Genomic DNA, 17,177 nt, shown 5'->3' with positions numbered 1-17,177 from the left:
CTAAAATTTGGGATTTTGGTAACAGAACTTTTCAGTCAGAAATGGCTGTAATTATGTTGCAGCTTAAAAAACACGGACAGCAGCGATACACAGTGTTGATGTACTGTGACGGTCGCAGCAGCAGGGAGAGAGAGAGAGAGAGAGAGAGAGAGACAGAGGGGGAGAGAGAGAGACAGACAGAGGGGGAGACAGAGAGAGACAGCGGGGGAGACAGAGAGAGGGGGAGAGAGAGAGACAGAGAGAGAGACAGAGGGTGCCAGTCACAGTCACTAGTTTTATTTATTACGTTAAACCCAGAGCATGCCCCCCGGCCAATCAAATGAACCGTTGGACTCCCTCATCATGCGTCTTAAATTATTACATCAAACAGTTTGCTTAAAGAAAATCAGGACAAGCTCAGTGAATATAGTTGATTTGATTTTTTTTAAACTTCAGATCTGTCTATATAAAGGAAAAAATATATACACGTTTTAACATTGACCAAATCGATTGTTCAAAAGAACAGATGAATCTTGGGTCAACCAAGAATTGTTTTAGTCGGGGACAGAAATGCATTAGATAACATGGAGACCTGATCCCAGATCAGTACTCCGAGGCTTTATGAGTGCATAAGATAACATGGAGACCTGATCCCAGATCAGTACTCCAGGGCTTTATGAGTGCATAAGATAACATGGAGACCTGATCCCAGATCAGTACTCCAGGGCTTTATGAGTGCATAAGATAACATGGAGACCTGATCCCAGATCAGTACTCCGAGGCTTTATGAAAGCATAAGATAACATGGAGACCTGATCCCAGATCAGTCCTCCGAGGCTTTATGAACGCGGGGCCCTGAGGTAGACGGCATGGGCTCAATATGACGCATCAAAAACACACTGCTGCTTGGAACTCCTAAACAACTTCCTGACTGGGGTCCATAGAAGAATATAAGCAACAGCTTTTCACACTGATCTGGGATCAGGTCTCCATGTTATCTTAAGCACTCATAAAGCCTCGGAGTACTGATCTGGGATCAGGTCTCCATGTTATCTTAAGCACTCATAAAGCCTCGGAGTACTGATCTGGGATCAGGTCTCCATGTTATCTCATGCACTCATAAAGCCCTGGAGTACTGATCTGGGATCAGGTCTCCATGTTATCTCATGCACTCATAAAGCCCTGGAGTACTGATCTGGGATCAGGTCTCCATGTTATCTCATGCACTCATAAAGCCTCGGAGTACTGATCTGGGATCAGGTCTCCATGTTATCTTATGCTTTCATAAAGCCTCGGAGTACTGATCTGGGATCAGGTCTCCATGTTATCTTATGCTTTCATAAAGGCCTCGGAGTACTGACTCTCTCCTGTAACACAATGACACGTGTTGTGTTCACGCCAGAGATGGAGTGAAGACCAGACCAGTGCAGAGTTCCCATCTCTGGATCACACACACACACACACACACACACACACACACACACACACACACACACACACACACACACACACACACACACACACACACACACACACACACACACACACACACACAGCTTTGCAAAGTGTATGGCAGTCCCTCCCTTGGCACGCATCCAGACAAAAACACCAGCACTGCAGCTGCCACACACGAGGAGTCAGCACATACCCCCAGCCCAAAGACAGGAGTCATCACACACCCCCCAGCCCGGCCCAATGATAGGAGTCAGCACACACCCCCAGGCCGGACCAAAGACAGGAGTCAGCACACACCCCCAGGCCGGCCCAAAGACAGGAGTCAGCACCTACCCTCGGCCCAAAGACAGGAGTCATCACACACCCCCAGGCTGGCCCAATGACAGGAGTCAGCACACACTCCCAGCCCGGCCCAATGACAGGAGTCAGCACACACCCCCAGGCCGGCCCAAAGACAGGAGTCAGCACACACCCCCAGGCCGGCCCAATGATAGGAGTCAGCACACACCCCCAGGCCGGCCCAAAGACAGGAGTCAGCACACACCCTTGGCCCAATGACAGGAGTCAGCACACACCCCCAGCCCAAAGACAGGAGTCAGCACACACCCCCAGCCCAAAGACAGGAGTCATCACACACCCTCGGCCCAATGACAGGAGTCATCACACACCCCCGGCCCAAAGACAGGAGTCAGCACACACCCCCGGCCAGCGTGCCAGAGCTGTTTCACCACTCTAAGCAGTGTGGAGCCTCTCCTCCAGCTCTCTGCTCTTTCAGACTGTCTCCTTTTTCTCTAACATCAATATAACAGGAGTTGTCGTCTCTGGTCCATCTGACCACCACACAGAGAGAGACAGATGCCATGCTGTGTCTGAGAGGAGGTGAGGAGAGGAGGAGGAGGACAGAGAGGAGGAGGAGGAGGAGCAGAGAGGAGGAGGAGGAGGAGCAGAGAGGAGGAGGACAGAGGAGGTGAGGAGAGGCTGCTGGGTGTCTGCAGTGCACAGCTCAGAAAACTGACAGATTATATTCTAGCTGCACCGGGCTGACAAAGGGCTGGGGGGAGGGAAGTGTCTGCTTCCTGTGGTGTGACTGTTAAGAACATACAGAAATAGAATAGCAGTCTAATTCTATATAATATTCTGATTGTATATAATAGGACTAGGACAATGTGGTTGTATATAATAGGACCGGGATAATGTGGTTGTATATAATAGGACCAGGACAATGTGATTGTATATAATAGGACCAGGATAATGTGGTTGTATATAATAGGACCAGGATAATGTGGTTGTATATAATAGGACTAGGATAATGTGGTTGTATATAATAGGACCAGGATAATGTGGTTGTATATAATAGGACCAGGATAATGTGGTTGTATATAATAGGACCAGGATAATGTGGTTGTATATAATAGGACCAGGATAATGTGGTTGTATATAATAGGACCAGGATAATGTGGTTGTATATAATAGGACCAGGATAATGTGGTTGTATATAATAGGACCAGGATAATGTGGTTGTATATAATAGGACCAGGATAATGTGATTGTATATAATAGGACTAGGATAATGTGGTTGTATATAATAGGACCAGGATAATGTGATTGTATATAATAGGACCAGGATAATGTGGTTGTATATAATAGGACCAGGATAATGTGGTTGTATATAATAGGACCAGGATAATGTGGTTGTATATAATAGGACCAGGATAATGTGATTGTATATAATAGGACCAGGACAATGTGGTTGTATATAATAGGACCAGGATAATGTGGTTGTATATAATAGGACCAGGATAATGTGGTTGTATATAATAGGACCAGGATAATGTGGTTGTATATAATAGGACCAGGATAATGTGGTTGTATATAATAGGACCAGGATAATGTGGTTGTATATAATAGGACCAGGATAATGTGGTTGTATATAATAGGACCAGGATAATGTGGTCGTATATAATAGGACCAGGATAATGTGGTTGTATATAATAGGACCAGGATAATGTGGTTGTATATAATAGGACCAGGATAATGTGATTGTATATAATAGGACCAGGATAATGTGATTGTATATAATAGGACCAGGATAATGTGGTTGTATATAATAGGACCAGGATAATGTGGTTGTATATAATAGGACCAGGATAATGTGGTTGTATATAATAGGACCAGGATAATGTGGTTGTATATAATAGGACCAGGACAATGTGATTGTATATAATAGGACCAGGACAATGTGGTTGTATATAATAGGACCAGGATAATGTGGTTGTATATAATAGGACCAGGATAATGTGGTTGTATATAATAGGACCAGGATAATGTGGTTGTATATAATAGGACTAGGACAATGTGATTGTATATAATAGGACCAGGATAATGTGGTTGTATATAATAGGACCAGGATAATGTGGTTGTATATAATAGGACCAGGACAATGTGATTGTATATAATAGGACCAGGATAATGTGGTTGTATATAATAGGACCAGGATAATGTGGTTGTATATAATAGGACCAGGATAATGTGGTTGTATATAATAGGACCAGGATAATGTGGTTGTATATAATAGGACCAGGATAATGTGGTTGTATATAATAGGACCAGGATAATGTGGTTGTATATAATAGGACCAGGATAATGTGGTTGTATATAATAGGACCAGGATAATGTGGTTGTATATAATAGGACCAGGATAATGTGGTTGTATATAATAGGACCAGGATAATGTGGTTGTATATAATAGGACCAGGATAATGTGGTTGTATTTCTATGAACAGCAGCATGTGAGCTATAACCCATCTATCTACTGGACTTAGTGAATCAGAACCATATTACATTATTTATTTTTTACATTACTATTGGATTCCTGGGATGTACTGCTACTTACTAATTAGATCATATATATATATATATATATATATCAGACAGACTAACAGCTGGAAAGATAAAACGCATTACTATATATATATATACACACACACACTGTATATATGTATATATATATATATATATATATATATATATATATATATATATATATTGTATATCTATCTATATACTGTATATCTATCTATATACTGTATATCTATCTATATAAACTGCTCAAAAAAATAAAAGGGAACACTTTAACAACACAATGTAACTCCAAGTCAATTACACTTCTGTGAAATCAAACTGTCCACTTAGGAAGCAACACTGATTGACAATAAATTTCACATGCTGTTGTGCAAATGGAAAAGACAACAGGTGGAAATTATAGGCAATTAGCAAGACACCCCCCAATAAAGGACTGGTTCTGCAGGTGGTGACCACAGACCACTTCTCAGTTCCTATGCTTCCTGGATGATGTTTTGGTCACTTTTGAATGCTGGCGGTGCTTTCACTCTAGTGGTAGCATGAGACGGAGTCTACAACCCACACAAGATGCTCAGGTAGTGCAGCTCATCCAGGATGGCACATCAATGCGAGCTGTGGCAAGAAGGTTTGCCGTGTCTGTCAGCGTAGTGTCCAGAGCATGGAGGCGCTACCAGGAGACAGGCCAGTACATCAGGAGACGTGGAGGAGGCCGTAGGAGGGCAACAACCCAGCAGCAGGACCGCTACCTCCACCTTTGTGCAAGGAGGAGCAGGAGGAGCACTGCCAGAGCCCTGCAAAATGACCTCCAGCAGGCCACAAATGTGTATGTGTCTGCTCAAACGGTCAGAAACAGACTCCACGAGGGTGGTATGAGGGCCCGACGTCCACAGGTGGGGGTTGTGCTTACAGCCCAACACCGTGCAGGACGTTTGGCATTTGCCAGAGAACACAAAGATTGGCAAATTCGCCACCGGCTCTTCACAGATGAAAGCAGGTTCACACTGAGCACGTGACAGAGTCTGGAGACGCCGTGGAGAACGTTCTGCTGCCTGCAACATCCTCCAGCATGACCGGTTTGGCGGTGGGTCAGTCATGGTGTGGCATTTCTTTGGGGGGGCCGCACAGCCCTCCATGTGCTCGCCAGAGGTAGCCTGACTGCCATTAGGTACCGAGATGAGATCCTCAGACCCCTTGTGAGACCATATGCTGGTGCGGTTGGCCCTGGGTTCCTCCTAATGCAAGACAATGCTAGACCTCATGTGGCTGGAGTGTGTCAGCAGATCCTGCAAGAGGAAGGCATTGATGCTATGGACTGGCCCGCCCGTTCCCCAGACCTGAATCCAATTGAGCACATCTGGGTCTCGCTCCATCCACCAACGCCACGTTGCACCACAGACTGTCCAGGAGTTGGCGGATGCTTTAATCCAGGTCTGGGAGGAGATCCCTCAGGAGACCATCCGCCACCTCATCAGGAGCATGCCCAGGCGTTGTAGGGAGGTCATACACACACTACTGAGCCTCATTTTGACTTGTTTTAAGGACATTAGATCAAAGTTGGATCAGCCTGTAGTGTGGTTTTCCACTTTAATTTTGAGGGTGACTCCAAATCCAGACCTCCATGGGTTGATAAATTTGATTTCCATTGATAATTTTTGTGTGATTTTGTTGTCAGCACATTCAACTATGTAAAGAAAAAAAGTATTTAATAAGATTATTTCATTCATTCAGATCTAGGATGTGTTATTTTAGTGTTCCCTTTATTTTTTTGGAGCAGTATATATCTATCTATATAATCCGACAGAATAACATCTAGAAAGATAAAACACTTGTTCATGTGGTTGTTATAGTTGCGTGTTCAGCACAGAGCCAGAGATGACCACACTGGGATGTCTCCCATTCAGACGGGGCGGGGCAGAGATGACCCTACTGGGATGTCTCCCATTCAGACGGGGCGGGGCAGAGATGACCCTACTGGGATGTCTCCCATTCAGACGGGGCGGGGCCAGAGATGACCCCACTGGGATGTCTCACATTCAGACGCAGAATAGTTACATATGGAAGACACACACACGGGTTTGGTTTGCAAATTAATTATTGATTGTTGACATCAGTGTGTGTGCTGTGTGATTGTTGACCCAGACAGAACTAAAGTCTTGTGTAGTTGGTCAGCTGCCCCATAAAGTTCTGGGTCCATATGTGTTAAGAGATCGAACGAGGACGGAATCGCAATGAAGAGCTCCGCTCTCTGTCTTTACTAGTTACTGGCAGGTCTCTGAGCAGAATGTCCCCTGGCCTCTATGTCTTTACTAGTTACTGGCAGGTCTCTGAGCAGAATGTCCCCTGGCCTCTCTGTCTTTACTAGTTACTGGCAGGTCTCTGAGCAGAATGTCCCCTGGCCACTGTCTTTACTAGTTACTGGCAGGTCTCTGAGCAGAATGTCCCCTGGCCACTGTCTTTACTAGTTACTGGCAGGTCTCTGAGCAGAATGTCCCCTGGCCTCTCTGTCTTTACTAGTTACTGGCAGGTCTCTGAGCAGAATGTCCCCTGGCCTCTCTGTCTTTACTAGTTACTGGCAGGTCTCTGAGCAGAATGTCCCTGTCTTTACTAGTTACTGGCAGGTCTCTGAGCAGAATGTCCCCTGGCCTCTCTGTCTTTACTAGTTACTGGCAGGTCTCTGAGCAGAATGTCCCTGTCTTTACTAGTTACTGGCAGGTCTCTGAGCAGAATGTCCCCTGGCCTCTCTGTCTTTACTAGTTACTGGCAGGTCTATGAGCAGAATGTCCCCTGGCCTCTCTGTCTTTACTAGTTACTGGCAGGTCTCTGAGCAGAATATCCCTGGCCTCTGTCTTTACTAGTTACTGGCAGGTCTCTGAGCAGAATGTCCCCTGGCCTCTCTGTCTTTACTAGTTACTGGCAGGTCTCTGAGCAGAATGTCCCCTGGCCTCTCTGTCTTTACTAGTTACTGGCAGGTCTCTGAGCAGAATGTCCCCTGGCCTCTCTGTCTTTACTAGTTACTGGCAGGTCTCTGAGCAGAATGTCCCCTGGCCTCTCTGTCTTTACTAGTTACTGGCAGGTCTCTGAGCAGAATGTCCCCTGGCCTCTCTGTCTTTACTAGTTACTGGCAGGTCTCTGAGCAGAATGTCCCCTGGCCTCTCTGTCTTTACTAGTTACTGGCAGGTCTCTGAGCAGAATATCCCCTGGCCTCTGTCTTTACTAGTTACTGGCAGGTCTCTGAGCAGAATGTCCCCTGGCCTCTCTGTCTTTACTAGTTACTGGCAGGTCTCTGAGCAGAATGTCCCCTGGCCTCTCTGTCTTTACTAGTTACTGGCAGGTCTCTGAGCAGAATGTCCCCTGGCCTCTCTGTCTTTACTAGTTACTGGCAGGTCTCTGAGCAGAATGTCCCCTGGCCTCTCTGTCTTTACTAGTTACTGGCAGGTCTCTGAGCAGAATGTCCCCTGGCCTTCTGAAATCTGAAAGATGCAATTCATGATTTGTCTAAAGCACGGAAACTAATGCTGCTGGTTGACAGATATACGGTACCATTTATGTTTACATAGTCTGTCCATGAGCGATTAGCTACTCCAACACACACACCCCGAGTCCTACCTTGCCTGGTTAGGTTCTAGTACTGTTCTATAAGGTTGTGTTGGTCCTACCTTGTCCGGTTAGGTTCTAGTACTGTTCTATAAGGTTGTGTTGGTCCTACCTTGTCCGGTTAGGTTCTAGTACTGTTCTATAAGGTTGTGTTGGTCCTACCTTGTCCGGTTAGGTTCTAGTTCTGTTCTATAAGGTTGTGTTGGTCCTACCTTGTCTGGTTAGGTTCTAGTACTGTTCTATAAGGTTGTGTTGGTCCTACGTTAGGTTCTAGTACTGTTCTATAAGGTTGTGTTGGTCCTACGTTAGGTTCTAGTACTGTTCTATAAGGTTGTGTTGGTCCTACGTTAGGTTCTAGTACTGTTCTATAAGGTTGTGTTGGTCCTACCTTGTCTGGTTAGGTTCTAGTACCGTTCTATAAGGTTGTGTTGGTCCTACCTTGCCTGGTTAGGTTCTAGTACTGTTCTATAAGGTTGTGTTGGTCCTACCTTGCCTGGTTAGGTTCTAGTACTGTTCTATAAGGTTGTGTTGGTCCTACCTTGTCCGGTTAGGTTCTAGTACTGTTCTATAAGGTTGTGTTGGTCCTACCTGGTCCGGTTAGGTTCTAGTACTGTTCTATAAGGTTGTGTTGGTCCTACCTTGTCCGGTTAGGTTCTAGTACTGTTCTATAAGGTTGTGTTGGTCCTACCTTGTCCGGTTAGGTTCTAGTGTTGTTCTATAAGGTTGTGTTGGTCCTACCTTGTCCGGTTAGGTTCTAGTGCTGTTCTATAAGGTTGTGTTGGTCCTACCTTGTCTGGTTAGGTTCTAATGCTGTTCTATAAGGTTGTGTTGGTCCTACCTTGTCCGGTTAGGTTCTAGTGCCGTTCTATAAGGTTGTGTTGGTCCTACCTTGTCTGGTTAGGTTCTAGTACTGTTCTATAAGGTTGTGTTGGTCCTACCTTGTCCGGTTAGGTTCTAGTACTGTTCTATAAGGTTGTGTTGGTCCTACCTTGCCTGGTTAGGTTCTAGTAGTGTTCTATAAGGTTGTGTTGGTCCTACCTTGCCTGGTTAGGTTCTAGTACTGTTCTATAAGGTTGTGTTGGTCCTACCTTGTCTGGTTAGGTTCTAGTAGTGTTCTATAAGGTTGTGTTGGTCCTACCTTGTCTGGTTAGGTTCTAGTAGTGTTCTATAAGGTTGTGTTGGTCCTACCTTGTCTGGTTAGGTTCTAGTAGTGTTCTATAAGGTTGTGTTGGTCCTACCTTGCCTGGTTAGGTTCTAGTACTGTTCTATAAGGTTGTGTTGGTCCTACCTTGTCTGGTTAGGTTCTAGTACTGTTCTATAAGGTTGTGTTGGTCCTACCTTGTCTGGTTAGGTTCTAGTGCTGTTCTATAAGGTTGTGTTGGTCCTACCTTGTCTGGTTAGGTTCTAGTACTGTTCTATAAGGTTGTGTTGGTCCTACCTTGTCTGGTTAGGTTCTAGTACTGTTCTATAAGGTTGTGTTGGTCCTACCTTGTCTGGTTAGGTTCTAGTGCTGTTCTATAAGGTTGTTGGTCCTACCTTGCCTGGTTAGGTTCTAGTACTGTTCTATAAGGTTGTGTTGGTCCTACCTTGTCTGGTTAGGTTCTAGTAGTGTTCTATAAGGTTGTGTTGGTCCTACCTTGTCTGGTTAGGTTCTAGTAGTGTTCTATAAGGTTGTGTTGGTCCTACCTTGTCTGGTTAGGGTTCTAGTAGTGTTCTATAAGGTTGTGTTGGTCCTACCTTGCCTGGTTAGGTTCTAGTACTGTTCTATAAGGTTGTGTTGGTCCTACCTTGTCTGGTTAGGTTCTAGTACTGTTCTATAAGGTTGTGTTGGTCCTACCTTGTCTGGTTAGGTTCTAGTGCTGTTCTATAAGGTTGTGTTGGTCCTACCTTGTCTGGTTAGGTTCTAGTACTGTTCTATAAGGTTGTGTTGGTCCTACCTTGTCTGGTTAGGTTCTAGTACTGTTCTATAAGGTTGTGTTGGTCCTACCTTGTCTGGTTAGGTTCTAGTGCTGTTCTATAAGGTTGTTGGTCCTACCTTGCCTGGTGGAGACGTTCCTCTCGTTTCCGGCGGTGAGAACCACCTGAGGGTGACTCTGCTCCAGAGAGAACATCTCATCCTTCCCCACGCGGCTGCTCTTCCCACTCTTCATGGTCCCGCTCGGCCCCGACGGCGCCAGGTAGCGGCCAAAACAATCCCTGAACGCCACCTTCCCGGAGCGGAACTCCAGCGTGTATCCGGTGGTCTTGTCGGGCGCGGCCTCCAGGCTGCCGTCGTTCTTCAGGAAGCGGTTATCGGACGTCTGCAGGTGGTAGCGTTGGTCTCTGAACACCAGGGTGATGAGGGAGTCTACCCCCCACGGGACGTCTCGGTCTATAGAGACCTCGTCCACCTTAGAGGACAGGTGGGCATAACGCTTCCTGGTCACGCTGAAGATGTTCACCTGGAGGGGAGGGGTTAGAGGTCAGGCGTTAGAGGGGGGTGGAGGAGAGGGCAGGGCGGGGCGGGGGCAGGTGTTAGAGGGGGGTGGAGGGGAGGGCAGGGCGGGGGGATGGGGTTGTGTGTGTGTTACCTGAGGGTGCATAGCAATGTGAACGCTCCATTTTTCAGCCACTGATGCAGTCTGGGGGAGAGAGAGAGAGAGAGAGACAGAGAGAGACAGAGAGACAAACACATTACACACTAGGAACACGGCGTACGTACGTTATTTAACAACATCATGTAGAGAAAGAGACGTTATGAACGTTCTTCAGCTCATCATGCAGTCTGAACATACCTACCTGGGCAAAGCAGCTGATCCGATCCTCTGTGCCTCCCAGATATCTGCCGTGGACCTCTGACTGCAGAGAAACACATGATAATAATCTATTTCCTCTTTCTGACAAAACACCTCCACACATTAGACACACACACACACACACACACACACACACACACACACACACACACACACACACACACACACACACACACACACACACACACACACACACACACACACACACACACACACACACACACACACACACACACACACACACACACACACACACACACACACACACACACACACACACACACACACACACACACACACACACTTTGGGTTTTCAGCCATTACAGTCGCCCAACATTTAGCGCCACGTGAACTACAATTCCAAATGCTGTGTTTTAACGTTTCCAAAAATCACTTTCTAACCGTTTTTTCAAAACAAATGCTGATAGGTCCCTTATCTTTCATATCAGCGAGAAATAATATTTAAAAAAAAAAGCTACGCTTACTGTGGCAGTTTATCACAGATCAGCAAGCTGTGGTACCTCCAGTTGACCAACTACACTTCCTACCCAGGTTAGCTTCCACACAGGTTGTGTTAGTCTAAAAACAGACTGTTACCGTGGTTACTCCATGGTTACCAGTCTGGAGAAGTATGTTACCATGGTTACTCCATGTTACCAGTCTGGAGAAGTCTGTTACCATGGTTACTCCATGTTACCAGTCTGGAGAAGTCTGTTACCATGGTTACGCCATGTTACCGGTCTGGAGAAGTCTGTTACCATGGTTACTCCATGTTACCAGTCTGGAGAAGTCTGTTACCATGGTTACTCCATGTTACCAGTCTGGAGAAGTCTGTTACCATGGTTACGCCATGTTACCGGTCTGGAGAAGTCTGTTACCATGGTTACTCCATGTTACCAGTCTGGAGAAGTATGTTACCATGGTTACTCCATGTTACCAGTCTGGAGAAGTCTGTTACCATGGTTACGCCATGTTACCGGTCTGGAGAAGTCTGTTACCATGGTTACTCCATGTTACCAGTCTGGAGAAGTCTGTTACCATGGTTACTCCATGTTACCAGTCTGGAGAAGTCTGTTACCATGGTTACTCCATGGTTACCAGTCTGGAGAAGTCTGTTACCATGGTTACTCCATGGCTACCAGTCTGGAGAAGTCTGTTACCATGGTTACTCCATGGTTACCAGTCTGGAGAAGTCTGTAGTGTCTACGAGGCAGAATGTTGAATAAAATCATATTTTAAAAACTTTACCGGTTGTACATGTTTGTTGGTCCTTTTGGCGGTAGGAGGGGGGATCCACAGGGAAGTGATGCACCACATGTAAACAATAGCCAAATGTAGTCGACCGAAGCACGGTTCCTCGTGTAACCGGTGTGAAATGGCTAGCTAGTTAGCGGTGCGCGCTAGTAGCATTTCAAATCGGGGTGACGTCACTTGCTCTGAGACCTCGAAGTAGTTGTTTCCCTTTGCTCTGCAAGGGCCGCGGCTTTTTGTGGAGCGACGGGTAACGGGTGCTTCGAGGGTGACTGTTGTCGATGTGTGCAAGACGGTCCCTGGTTCAAGCCCAGGTAAGGGGCGAGGAGAGGGAACGGAAGCAACACTGTTACACAACGCAAATCAGCTGGAAGTGTTTGCAACAGTATTGAATATAAAAAGGCAGAAATACAAAACGATACACAGACCGGCATACTGAAGGTCAGGTTGATGACCTTCGTACCTTCGACGTACGTACGTTTGGGTTTTCAGCCATTACAGTCGCCCAACATTTAGCGCCACGTGAACTACAATTCCAAATGCTGTGTTTTAACGTTTCCAAAAATCACTTTCTAACCGTTTTTTCAAAACAAATGCTGATAGGTCCCTTATCTTTCATATCAGCGAGAAATAATATTTAAAAAAAAAAGCTACGCTTACTGTGGCAGTTTATCACAGATCAGCAAGCTGTGGTACCTCCAGTTGACCAACTACACTTCCTACCCAGGTTAGCTTCCCCACACAGGTTGTGTTAGTCTAAAAACAGACTGTTACCGTGGTTACTCCATGGTTACCAGTCTGGAGAAGTATGTTACCATGGTTACTCCATGTTGCCAGTCTGGAGAAGTCTGTTACCATGGTTACGCCATGTTACCGATCTGGAGAAGTCTGTTACCATGGTTGCTCCATGTTACCAGTCTGGAGAAGTCTGTTACCATGGTTACTCCATGTTACCAGTCTGGAGAAGTCTGTTACCATGGTTACTCCATGGTTACCAGTCTGGAGAAGTCTGTTACCATGGTTACTCCATGTTACCGGTCTGGAGAAGTCTGTTACCATGGTTACTCCATGTTACCAGTCTGGAGAAGTATGTTACCATGGTTACTCCATGTTACCAGTCTGGAGAAGTCTGTTACCATGGTTACGCCATGTTACCGGTCTGGAGAAGTCTGTTACCATGGTTACTCCATGTTACCAGTCTGGAGAAGTCTGTTACCATGGTTACTCCATGTTACCAGTCTGGAGAAGTCTGTTACCATGGTTACTCCATGGTTACCAGTCTGAGAAGTCTGTTACCATGGTTACTCCATGGTTACCAGTCTGGAGAAGTCTGTTACCATGGTTACTCCATGGCTACCAGTCTGGAGAAGTCTGTAGTGTCTACGAGGCAGAATGTTGAATAAAATCATATTTTAAAAACTTTACCGGTTGTACATGTTTGTTGGTCCTTTTGGCGGTAGGAGGGGGATCCACAGGGAAGTGATGCACCACATGTAAACAATAGCCAAATGTAGTCGACCCACGGTTCCTCGTGGTAACCGGTGTGAAATGGCTAGCTAGTTAGCGAAGCGCGCTAGTAGCATTTCAAATCGGGTGACGTCACTTGCTCTGAGACCTCAGTAGTTGTTTCCCTTTGCTCTGCAAGGGCCGCGGCTTTTGTGGAGCGACGTAACGGGTGCTTGAGGGTGACTGTTCGATGTGTGCAAGACGGTCCCTGGTTCAAGCCCAGGTAAGGGGCGAGGAGAGGGAACGGAAGCAACACTGTTACACAACGCAAATCAGCTGGAAGTGTTTGCAACAGTATTGAATATAAAAAGGCAGAAATACAAAACGATACACAGACCGGCATACTGAAGGTCAGGTTGATGACACTATGGATATTTTGTCTCACATTCCTCCCTGCAAAAAGGACCAACCACAAAGACAACTGGTAAAGCAGGCTTTCATTTTACTCAGCATTCTGGCTTGTAGAGGTCATGAGAGGAAACGTTCCTGATCCAAACGCCTCATTTCTGCACAACAATACAAACGCAACATGTAAAAGTGTTGGTCTCATGAGCTGAAATAAAAAGATCCCAGAAATGTTCCATCCACACAAAAAAGCTTATTGTGCTCAAAATGTTGTGCAGAAATGTGTTTACATCCCCTGTTAGTGAGCATTTCTCCTTTGCCAAGATAATCCATCCACCTGACAGGTGTGGAATATCAAGATGATGATTAAACAGCATGATCATTACACAGGTGCACCTCGTGCTGGGGACAATAAAAGGTCACTCTAAAATGTGCAGTTTTGTCCCACAACACAATGCCACAGATGTCTCAAGTTTTGAGGGAGCGTGCAATTGGCATGCTGACTACAGGAATGTCCACCAGAGCTGTTGCCAGATAATTTAATGTTAATTTCTCTACCATAAGCCGCATCCAACGTTGTTTTAGAGAATTTGGCAGTACGTCCAACAGGCCTCACAACCGCAGATCACGTGTAACCACACCAGCCCAGGACCTCCACACCCGGCTTCTTTACCTGCGGTATCGTCTGAGAGGGGAGAGGGGGGCTGCTAAGGACTATTTCTGTCTGTATTAAAGCCCGTTTGTGGAGAAAAACTCATTCTGATTGGCTGCGACCTGGCTCCCCAGTGGGTGGGCCTGGCTCCCCTCCCAGGCCCACCCATGGCTGCGCCCCTGCAGTCAGTCAGGTGACTGAAATCCATAGATTAGGGCCTAATGAATTTATTTCAATTGACTGATTTCCTTATATAAAACTGTAAAAAAAAATCTTTGAAAATTGTTGCATGTTGCGTTTATATTTTTGTTCAGGCAATTCAACTCAACATCGGTTCTCTAGGCTAAGGTGTTCAAAGCGTTTTGGCAACGGGTGCCGCCTAGGTTTTCTGTCAGTCTTCCTTAAACATGCGCTGTGACATGGAGATAAGGCCTTGTGGGAACATTAACCCTATTAAAAAAAAAAAAAAGTGTGTAGAACTAGAAGATGTAGGCTACCGTTTGTTTTTTTGAAAATAATTTCTTGCCGATATGAAAGACACATTACTTATGTTTCCAAAACAGTACCCCAAGCGATGCGCGTTAACGTTTAGAGCAAGCGTCGGGACTCTAACACCCCGGGTCAGAAGATACTATCGTTAATAGGCGCCAAAGCGGTTACCGCATATGAATAGGGGGTAACAATACATAGGCAAGTCTCTCTGCGTTCTTCTCACCCCCTCATCCTCTCATCCTACCTGCAGAGACCATCTCCCATCGTCGTGAGCCGTGATGATGAACCGGGTCTCGGGTCCAGAACTCTCACTATCCCCCGGTAACGTTCCCGTCTTTATCCACCGCTATGTAACGACCCAGGTGCGACTTGAGACAGAACACGTACCGGCAGCCTCCCCTCCGCTCTGCTCCAGGGTCCAAATCTGCTTCTTCTTCAAGCTCGTGGCCGAGGCGTTGATTTTAAATCCGAACGTTTCAGCCGTTAGGTATTTATTCCCGCAGTTGATCAAACCGAACTGGATCTGAAGCATGTCGCTGGTCCCGTTACTGGCCCCGTTACTACACATGATGATCGATCTTTTCTCGGTTCCAACCGGTCCGGGTGAGTGTGTGTTGTTGTTCTGGTCACGAGGATTCCGTGGCTCGGACAGATGCGGTCTGTTCCTCCGCCTTGCGAGCTTCTCTTTGTTTGGGAAGTGTCTGAGTAGGAGGAAAAGGAGAGAGAATGTGGTGCGGTGTGTGTGCGTATGGGCGCTCGCAAGTCCTCTGTGCTTTCCCACAGCATCCGCTCGGTGCCACAGCTGCACTTTTATACTGGTTGGTGACGACAGCCCGCAGGTCACGCCCCCTCTGGATAGAACTCGGGATGCATCTCAACATTATAAGGCTAGTGGCCTCTTCTCTCTCCTCCTCTCCTCTCCTCTCCTCTGTCCTCTCCTCCTCTCCCCTCTCCCCTCATCCTCTCTCCTCTCCTCCTCCTCTCCTCTCTCCTCTTCTCTCTCCTCTCCCCTCTCCTCTCCTCTCTCCTCTTCTCTCTCCTCTCCCCTCTCCCCTCCTCCTCCCCTCTTCTCTCTCCTCCCCTCTTCCTCTCTCCACTCCCCTCTCCTCTCCTTTCCTCTCCTCCCCTCTTCCCTCTCCTCCTCTCCTCTCTCCTCTTCTCTCTCCTCTCTCTCTCCCCTCCTCCCCCCTCTTCTCTCTCCTCCCCTCTTCTCTCTCCTACTCCCTCTCTCTCCTCTCCCTCTCCTCCCTCTTCCCTCTCCTCCCTCTCCCCTCTCCTCTTCTCTCTCCTCTCCCCTCCCTCCTCCTCCCTCTCCTCTTCTCTCTCCTCTTCTCTCTCCTCTCCTCTCTCCTCTCCTCTCCTCTCCTCCTCTCTCTCCTCCTCTCCTCTCCTCTCCTCTCCCTCTCCTCTCCTCTCCTCTCTCTCTCCTCCCTCTCTCTCTCCCTCTCCTCCTCTCCTCTCCTCTCCTCTCCTCTCCTCTCCACTTCTCTCCCCTCCCCTCCTCTCCTCTCTCCTCTCCTCTCTCTCCTCTCCTCTCCTCTCCCTCTCCTCTCCTCTCTCCTCTCCTCTCTCTCCTCTCCTCTCCTCTCCTCTCCTCATCCCCTCTCCTCTCCTCTTACCAGGTAAGAGGTGTACAGTAGTTATATTATTAGAAGAGAGAGTATGGAGAAGTTACCTGGAATCCACTATGGTCTCCCAACAGTTTAGCATGATACCAGGGAAGAGGAGTACAGTAGTTATGTTTTTTTTAATGCCCAGCTCACGTGGCCCCTTGATGATGTGAGGCCTGAGGCAATTGCCTCTTCTGCCTAGCGGTACGTCGGCCATTGGTTCTACTGTGGGTATCTACAGTATTTATCATTATATTCTACAGTATCTATCCACCTATGGATTCTACAGTATCTATCTATTCTACAGTATCTATCTATTCTACAGTATCTGTCTATTCTACAGTATCTGTCTATCTCTGTATCCACCATGCTCTCCTCTCAACCACCATCATCAGATAAACACCACGCAAATCAGTGTGTGTGTGTGTGTGTGTGTGTGACACAGAGATCTATTCATGACCATATCACATCAGAGGGCAGGAAGGACCAGTTCCACAAACAAAGAGTCCAAACAGACCCATTGGCATCCTCTCAACACACACACACACACACACACACACACACACAATGCACTCTCACACACACACACACACACACACACATCCACACACACATACACAAAGGCGGGTTCATATC

General features: G+C 46.7%; 1 pseudogene; it reads right to left on the bottom strand.

The window, feature by feature from the left end:
• LOC123488448 overlaps window positions 1-15,698 on the bottom strand; it is a 35,465-nt pseudogene extending 19,767 nt beyond the window's left edge.
• Window positions 15,699-17,177: the final 1,479 nt, after the last annotated feature.

This window comes from Coregonus clupeaformis, unplaced genomic scaffold, assembly GCF_020615455.1.
Source record: "Coregonus clupeaformis isolate EN_2021a unplaced genomic scaffold, ASM2061545v1 scaf2313, whole genome shotgun sequence".
Taxonomy (NCBI): Eukaryota; Metazoa; Chordata; class Actinopteri; order Salmoniformes; family Salmonidae; genus Coregonus; species Coregonus clupeaformis.
Note: the sequence above shows the minus strand (reverse complement) of the source record. Positions and strands in the feature narration are given on the sequence as shown.